This window comes from Schistocerca cancellata, chromosome 1, assembly GCF_023864275.1.
Source record: "Schistocerca cancellata isolate TAMUIC-IGC-003103 chromosome 1, iqSchCanc2.1, whole genome shotgun sequence".
In the NCBI taxonomy this organism is placed as follows: domain Eukaryota; kingdom Metazoa; phylum Arthropoda; class Insecta; order Orthoptera; family Acrididae; genus Schistocerca; species Schistocerca cancellata.
Window position 1 is genome coordinate 445,004,316 of NC_064626.1, and position 9,776 is coordinate 445,014,091.

The following is a 9,776-nucleotide window of genomic DNA, read 5'->3' on the forward strand; positions in this document are numbered from 1 at the left end:
ACTCCAAGAAAACACTTTCCCGTTCACTACAGCACCATCAGCAAATAGTAGTGGATTACTGCTGTGCCATAGACAGCGTCCATTATAATATCGACCACCGGCACACCGCGGCCGCGAATTCGGCAGCAGAGAGGAACACACATGGTGGCGACAGAGGGAACGAGTGATCGGATTCGCTTCTTCCCTTTCGGCGGGCAGACGCAGGCGGCAGTGTGACGTCAGCAGGGGCCGCGGCGCTGACATACGGCGTCGGTGCCGCACCATTAGCGCCTGCAGGGCCGATCAATCGCAGCCCGCAGCTCGCCACCCGGAGCTGAGCCTCGGGGCGCCGGCGTGTAGACAGACGGACAGGCGACTGACTCGACAAACCGGCGCCCATTTGTTCCCCCTCTGCGGCGCCGTTCTGCCCCTTCCCTGTCGACTCCTCCCTCCTTTTTTTTTACCGCTCGGGCAGCGAAACCGCCGCCCTTGTCACTGCCCGGGTCGCTGCGCCTGACACCTGTGTTTCCTGCCCTTCAGCCTGCCGAGGACAGTGCGGCCACATCAAGGTGCTGCCCAGTTCTCTGCATCTCTCTTTCTCTCTCTCTCTCTCTCTCTCTCTCTCTCTCTCTCTCTCACACACACACACACACACACACAGAGCTCAAAGTAAAGGCTCTGCCGAATCCTAACTTCGCAGGTGTGAGGAGTATACATGCAATAAATGTGACATACATGTAGTCCCAGCAGCGCCTTTGGGATCCGGAAGGGGATTAGTAATAGACTGGCGGAAAAAATTGCAACACCAAGAATAATTAGTGTAGAGTAATGAAAATACGGTAATATGTTTTCCAAGGTAACACATTTAAGTGATTAACATTGTAAGTTCACAGTTTGATGCAACCGCGAGATAACCCATTGTAAATGTGAAATGCTACTACATTAATAACCGGTGTAACCATCAGAATCTTGAATGCAAGCATTCAACGTGCATGCGTTGCCAGACGTCAGTTCGTGGGATCTAGGTCCATGCGTTTTGCACTTGTTGAGTCGGTACAGGAAAGGGTAATACTGGTTGTCGATAACGCTGGAGCTGCCGTCTGGTGATATCCCCTATGTGCTCAGTTGGAGACAGATCTGGTGATCAGGCAGGCCAAGGCAACATGTTGACATTCTGCAGAGCATCTTGGTTACAAAAGCGTTGTCCTGTTGGAAAATACCCCCTGAAATACTGTTCATGAATGACAGCACAACAGGTCGAATAAGCAGACTCACGTACATATTTGCAGTAATGGTGCGTGGGATAACCACGAGAATGCTCCAGCTGCCAAACTAAATTGCATGCCAGACCATAAATCAAGATGTAGGACCAGCACGCAGACAGGTTGGTTGCATGCCCCCAACGGGCGTCTGTCTAACCAACACACAGCTATCACTGGTACCGAGGCAGCATCAGCTTTCATCAGAAAACACAAGAGACTTCCATCCTGCCCTCCACTGAGCTCTCGCTTGACACCATTGATGTTGCAAATGGCACTGGTTTGCTGTCAATAGGACGCCGGTGTGGCCGAGCAGTTCTAGGCGCTTCAGTCTAGAACCGCGCGACCGCTACGTCGCAGGTTCGAATGCTGCCTCGGGCATGGATGTGTGTGATGTCCTTCTTTTTTTTCTGTCAATAAATGCACACTGCATGACGTCTGGCTCGGAGCTGTCTTTGAATTAACCAATTTGTAACAGTTCGTTTCGTCACTGTGGTCCCAACTACTGCTTACATTGCTACTGCAGATTCAATACGATGCGCCAGAGCCATACGTCGAACACGATGCTCTTGCCTCTCGGCAGTGCTACGTGGCCGTCTGGAGTACGGTCTTCTTGCGACCGTACATTCTCGCGACCACCGTTGCCAGAAATTATGTAAAATGCGACTACATTCCTGTCAAGTCCTGCAGTACCACAGAAGGAACATCCAGCTTCTCGTAGCCCAATTACACGACCTCCTTCAAACTCAGTAATGTGTTGACAACGACATCTTTGTCGCCTTAAAGGTATTCTTGGCTACTAGCGCCACTCTTATGCGACTGGCTTGGAATCTGAATAGAAATCATCTTTCACATGTAGAAACACGCCTGCCAACTTCCGTTTATATGGCACAATTCCTTTTTAGTGATGTGATTTTTTCCGTCACTGTAGTTCTTGTTCGTGGACAAGAAACGTTACGAAAAGTTAAGGTGTCGTTAAGGTCTTCAGCTCGTAAACTGGTTTAACGCAGCTTCCACGCTATCTAACCTGTGCAAGCCTCTTCATCTCCAAATAACCTTTGCAACCAACTTATTCATCTTTTTGTTTCCCTCTACAAATTTTACCCTCCACACTTTTCTCCAGTACTAAACCTTGATGTTTCAGAATGTCTCCCCTCATCCTAAGGATACAGACAAGGACAGACAGTCAAAAACGCACTCAATATTTTCTCTTGTTTGCTGCATGGAACCTTTAAGGATAATACAAGAGAAAAAAATAGAAGTTCCAAAATTTTAAAACAAATTACATAAATCGTATCCTTATGCCATATCGTAACAGTAGAGAATTCTTCCGTCCAAGCTGAGATCGACAGTAAATTCTGTAAAAATGTGGTTCATCAAAGCTGCGGATATATAATAGCCCATTTTTTATCATCATTCTTTTGTCAACCTTTTCATCGTACAAGGGAAACTCCCCATCGCACCCCCCTTATATTTAGCGGTAAGATGGCCCAGTCGATATCCCGTCAAAAACTGAACACAGAAAACAGAAAGAAGATGCACTGAACTATGTAAAAAGAAGCAAAACAGAAACAGTGAACGGTCCAAGCTCAAGTTGTGCAACATCGAGCGAATTTGAATAGCCACGGCGTCGTGGTTATGTGGTCACGGTGTTCAACTGTGAACCAAGAGATCCGTATTCAAATTTCCCTCGTGCCTCATTTTTTCGCAAAATTATGAACTGTCCGTCTGTCGTTAGCGTATCTGTTCGCTGTATTCAAATCTATGTCTGTGTCGTGCTGTAACGGCCGTTTGCAACAGCGACGTGTAAGGAAAGGACCTACAGACGTAGGTATGTGCTATTTGTTCTACACAAGCACCACAAGTTATAACTTTTGCGTTCCGTTTCGAAAATTTCGACTCTTGAATTTCTTTGTTGTAACGTAGTACACTCCCGTTTATTTGTTGTTTTCCTTTCTGTGAGAGGGCTATATGGCTCTCACTATTCGTCGCATTTACTTGCGACGGTAACATATTCTTACTACGTGCCTCATACTCGATAATCAGTGTATAGTATGACAATTACCAAGACCATAGAAAGAGAACAGAAACGTCAATGATTGGACGGAAAGTTCACAATTTTGTTAAAAAAAAGAAAAAAGAAGCACGAGCGAGATTTGAACACGGCTCTTCCGATTATAAGTTCAACACTTGACCACAGAACCACGCCGCCGTCTTTCTTTGCAATGCGCTCAGTGTTTCACATCTTGAGCGAGGACCATTCACCCTTCCTATTTTGCTTTTTGTTTCAAAGTTCAGTACACCGCCTTCCTGTTTTCATGCTTGATTCCTGTTCAGTGTTTGACGGGCTATCAACCAGGCCATTTTACCTCTAAATCTGAGGGGTGGTGTTAGAGTAGCACTTGAAACCTAACTCCGTCCGAACAGGCCTTCGAAGGACCAACGGTACCGACGGCCGCCGTGACATCCTCAGGCCACAGGCGTCACTGGATGTGGATATGGAGGGGCACGTGGTCAGCACACCGCCCTCCCGGCCGTATCTCAGTATACGACACCGGAGCCGCTGCTTCTCAATCGAGTAGCTCCTCAGTTTGCCTCACAAGAGCTGAGTGCACCCCGTTTCCCAACACTGCTCGCCCGACCGGATGGTCGCCCATCCAAGTGCTAGCCCAGCCCAACAGCGCTTAACTTCGGTGAACTGACGGGAACCGGTGTTACCACTGCGGCGAGGCCGTTGGCCACTTGAAACCTACGTCCTAAATTATTTGCTGGATGTTTTCCAATCTTTGCCTTCCCCTATAGTTCTTACCCTCTATAGCACCCACTAGTATCAAGAAAGTTAGTCCTAGACGTCATAACACGTATCCTACCATCCTGTCCGTTCTTCTTGTTAGTGCAGGGATGACGAAGAATTCCTCCCGCTGGCCGTGTCCTGGCAAGATGCCGCAACGCTCTTCCAGGCTGGCACGTTTGGTCCACCGCCACGTCACGCTGTCTGAGCGTGGGGAGGGGAAAACTGCGAACGCACCGCGTTTGAATGGCAATGCAGTCTCACTGCGTAATATTTGGTTTGTGTATCATACTTTTCAACAAAGCACTTAACAAAACAAATTTTCAGTATTACTTAATTATTTTTTCCCACTGAAGGTATACAATTTTTGTGTGGTACAAACTGTCGGCATACGGACACACGCAGACAATTTCATAGCTTTTCGCATTCACTTTGCCACGTAATTGTGACTTATTTAGATTCATAATGGAGAAAACTTCTTTCACACACATACGTTGATCGAAATATTGCATCACCTTTGCAATCTTATTTTGAAGACGTGGAAACTACCCGAGGAAAGCGATGTAGACGTCCTCAACAGTATTAATATTAAAGGGATTTGTCTTTAAAACGGGACGTAGCTTTCAGATCAGTCAGTTACATCTGAACATGCATAGGGGCCTTTCAACTGAAATGGTAAACGGCCTCGAAAACAGATGTAAGGTGAGCAGTGTCCTCAAAACGAATATGAAACTAAAAATGTAATTCTTTCAAGGACAACGAATTCTTCAAGCCTCGCCTTTTCTTTAACGCCACTGAGCTTGGGGAACTGGACTGTGTTTATTAGAATGTGTACCTTCTGCAATGTGGTTTGCTCTGTAAATCCATCCCCAACATATCAGAAACAAGCTGTTTCTCTCCTTGCACTGTTCTACTGTGGGCAGTGCACAGTGAAGTCCATTTAAATGAGAGGTCTGCAATCCATTCCCAATATTCTAATTTTCGTTGCTGCGCTCATTTTTCCTTCATAAACTCAGCAGTAGTGAGTTTTAAACAGAAAAATCGTTCCAGGCCTGCCCATTGACTAGACCAAAATGCAGTAATACATAAAATCTCCACACTCCTCATTCAGTTCCAACAAAAATTGTAGCAACTGACAACGGGATGATGCTTGCGACGTCAGAAGTTTTCTGTTTGTACCATCAATTTCTTCCCGTGCACCATGTCTGCAAATTTAGCGCAAAGTGCTTCTTGATGTAGAGAGCAATGAACCTCGTCCGCCGATCGTTGTAAATTTTCGCTCTTTCTTTGCCAACTAAATCCTTAAGTTCAGTCTGCATGGTATTCTAATGTCATTTTGCAGCAAATATGCATTAAATGAATTTTATCCATAATGGATGCTGTCGGACTCCGTGACTGTTCCTTTATAGGGTGTAGAAAAATATCAGCTACCAGTAAAAAAAAATGTTCAAATGTGTGTGAAACCTTATGGGACTTAACTGCTAAGGTTATCAGCCCCTAAGCTTACACATTACTTAACTTAAATTATCCTAAGGTCAAACATACACACCCACGCCCGAGGGAGGACTCGAACCTCCGCCGGGACCAGCCGCACAGTCCATAACTGCAGCGCCCATAGACCGCTCAGCTAAACCCGCGCGGCGCTACCAGTCACAATAAAAGGTTAATTATTTGTCACACGACCGGTTTTGGGCTTGCGCACATCCTCAGGTGTTTATACATTCACTGCTGGAGATCACTGTATAAATACAAAAAAAATTATTTGCTGGTGACTAAACAGATACAAGTCGGACAACTGTAAGTGGCAAGGCAGCATTTGACGAAAATATATCTGTACTTACATAAACATGAAGCACCTCTATTATAGTTACGCTGTGGTGACAGTTTTGCCACTTAGTTACACAATTATTATCATTTTCACATCCATTTTCAGTTTTATAAAGTTTTGCTGCATATTTCGCTAGTACGATGTGCATTCGTGAAATAGACTATGTTTACACCCAAACATGTGGGTTGTGGTCAAAGAACTTACACGAAGCAGATGTAAAGATGTTGGTCATGCAGAAACATGTAGGTTACGGTCAAAGAACTAAGCCACAGGAAGTGCAAGAGTGTTGCACATATAGAAACTTAAAAAGCTATTATAGACTGCCAAGTTTTTTTGATACACATTATGAAATGTTTTGATCCACATTTGTAATACCTTTCAAAATTTCATGTGTGTAACATCATTGTGCTTCCTAGATCTAAGTTCTCTGACAACAGTGTGGCTCAAAACAGTTCTAGCTGTCATTTTTTTAATTTGTAATAGCTTTTAGTAATTTCATATATATAAAACATCATTGTACTTCCTAGATCTAAGTCCTCCGACAAAAAAAATGCGAATCAAAAAATTTAAGAATGTGTATCAAAAAACTTGGCAGTCTATAACAAGTTTTTAAGTTTCTATATGTGCAACACCCTTGCACTTCCTGTGGCTAAGTTCTTTGACCATAACCTACATGTTTCTGAATGAGCAATATCTTTACATCTGCTATGGCTAAGTTCTTTGACCACAGCCCACATGTTTGGATGTAAACATAGTCTATTTCACGAGTGCACATCGTAATAGTGAAATTTGCAGCAAAACTTTATAAAACTGAAAATGGACGTGAAAATGATAATAAGTGTGTAACTAAGTGGCAAAACTGTCACCAAAGCGTAACTATAATAATGGTGCTTCATCTTTATGTAATTACAGATATATTTTCGTCAAATGTTGCCTTGCGACTTACAATTGTCCCACTTGTATCTGTTTAGTCACCAGGAAACAAGTTTTTTGTATTTGTACAGTGATCTCCAGCAGTATAAACATGAACATGAATGTATAAACATCTGAGGATGGGAGCAAGCCCGAAACCGGTCGCGTGACAAATAAATAACCTTTTATTGTGACTGGTAGCGGATATTTTTCCACACCCTATAAATATGCATTACCCGTCGCCTATTCGACTGCTTAACATAAACCGAGGATTCTCATCTCTCACTCCTATTACCCCCATTCATTTTTAAAGACATGCGACGATAGATCGCCAGCTCCCTTTTTTGTGCAAACACAGGACCTGTAAACATTCTCCGTAACACGAGTAAACAGAGACTGGTAAACAGCGCTCACACGACGATTCTGCTGCACTTAAGAGAGTTGTAGCGAGCGAAAAATGCCGCACCACAATACCAAACTGAACGTCGAGCTGTTCCGGGCGCTTCCGAGAAGGACTGAGCAAAGCTAAGACAGACCGCTCCTTGGCCCGCACTCCCTGCACGCGTCAATTTAGGCACACCGTGGCCGCCCCTATGTTAGTGCCTTCCATATACGGCAATCGTCTGTTCTGTGGAGACCTCCCTCATTCCTTATCTTATCAGTCCACCTCATTTTCAACATTGTTCTGTAGCACCAGATCTCAAATGCTTCGACACTCCTCTGTTACGGTTTTCCCACAGTCAGTGTCTCACAACAATGCAATACCGTTCTCCAAACGTACATTCTCAAAACTTTCTTCCCTAAATTAAGGCCTAATTGGATACTAGTAGAGTTCTCTTCGCCATGAATGCCCTTTTTGCCAGTGCTAGTCTGCTTTTGATGTCCTCCTCGCTTCGTCCGTGATGGGTTATTTTGCTGTCTAGGTAGGAGAATTCCTTGACTTCGTCTGCTTCGTCATCCCCAATCCTGATGTTAAGTTTGTCGGAGTTCTCGTCTCTGCTGCTTCTCATTACTTTCGTCTTCCATCAATTTACTCTCAGTCCATATTCTGTTCTCATTAGACTCTTCATTCCATTCAGCAAGTCCTGTAATTCTCCTTCATTTTCACTGAGGATAGCAATGTCATCAGCGAATGAAATGATAATTAAGTCGACACCCTAGCTGCAAACAGGCGTTGATATACGTCATTGCGGACATGTTGAAAATGTGTGCCTCGACCGGGACCCGAACCCGGGATCTTCCGCTTACATGGCAGACGCTCTATCCATCTGAGCCACCGAAGGCACAGAGAAAAGTGCGCCTGCAGGGACTTACCCCTTGCACGCTCCCCGTGAGATCCGCATTCCCAACATGTCCACACCACTACATCTATTAGGCGCACTACGAATGTAGTGGTGTGAACATGCTGGGAATGTGGGTCTCACGGGGAGCGTGCAAGAGCAAAGTCCCTGCAGGCGCACTCTCCTCTGTGCCCTCGGTGACTCAGATGGATAGAGCGTCTGCCGTACAAGCAGGAGATCCCGGGTTCGGGTCCTGATCGGGGCACCCATTTTCAACATGTCCCCAATGAGGTACATCAACGCCTGTTTGCAGCTATGGTGTCGATTTAATTATCATTTCATTTTAGAGAAGCCGTACGGTCATCAATGGTATCTGTTCTTTCAGGAACAGATACTACCTTCATATGTATCATCAGCGAATCTTATCATTGATATTATTTCATCTTCAATTTTAATCCCGTTCTTAAATCTTTCTTTTATTTCTGACGTTGTTTCTTCGCTTTAAAGATTGAACAGTAGAGGCGAAAGGGTACATCCCTGTCTTACACATTTTTAGTCCGTGCACTTCGTTCTTATTGTTCCCTCTCCGTTCTTATGCATGCTGTATATCAGCACTCTTTCCCTATAACTTACCCCCATTTTTCTTAGAATTTCAGACATCTTGGACAATTTTACACTGTTGAACGCTTTTCCCAAGTCGATAAATCCTATGACCGTGTCTTGATTTTTCTTCAGGCTTGCTTCCACTATCAGCAGGAGCATCAAAACCGCCTCTCTGGTGCCTTTACCTCTTCTAAAGCCAGACAGATCGTCATTTAACAGATCCTGAATTTTCTTTTTCATTATGCTATTTATTATTCTAGGCAGCAACTTCGATGCATGAGCTTTAAAGGTCATTGTGCGATAATTCTCGGACTTGTCGACTCTTGCAGTTTTCGGAATTGTGTGTATGATGTTTTTCTAAGAATCTGATGGTATATCGCCAGTCTCATACACTCTACACTGCAACGTGAATAATCGTTTTGCTGCCACTTCCTCAATGATTTTAGAAATTATATCCCTTCTGCCTTACTTGATTTTAAGTCTTACAGAATTCTCTTAAATTCTGATTCTAATACTGGGTCCCCTCTCTCCTCCCTACCGACTCCTGTCCCTTTTTCTGTCACATCATCAGACAAATCCACTCCCTCATAGAGGCACATTCCACTGATCCGCTCTTAATTTTACAGTGGAATTCCCACCGATTCTATTTGTTAGTATCCTTGCTTTTAAATTCACCGAAGGCTGTTTTAACTTTTCTATATGTCGAGTCAGTCCTTCCGACCATCATCTTTCTTTCCCGAGTTCACAGACATCATGCAGCCATTTCACTTTAGCTTGCTTGCAGGGCTTCTTACTTATTTCATTCCTAAGTGACTTGTATTTCTTTATTCTTGATTTTCCTGAAACATTTTTGGTTTTCTTTCACCGATCACCTGAAGTATTTCTTCTGTTACTCATTGTTTCTTTGCAGTTACCTCCCTTGCACCTATGTTTTCCTTCCCAACTTCTGTGATTGCCCTTTTCAAAGATGTCCATTCCTCGTCAACTGAACAGAGTACTGAGTATTTCATTATTTAAAACGTTTATATACACACCGCCTGACAAATAATGTAAAGCATCGATAAGACATGGTCACACGCCAATGAAACTTCGTACTCGTACACGTCCATCTGCGGGTGTGTAAA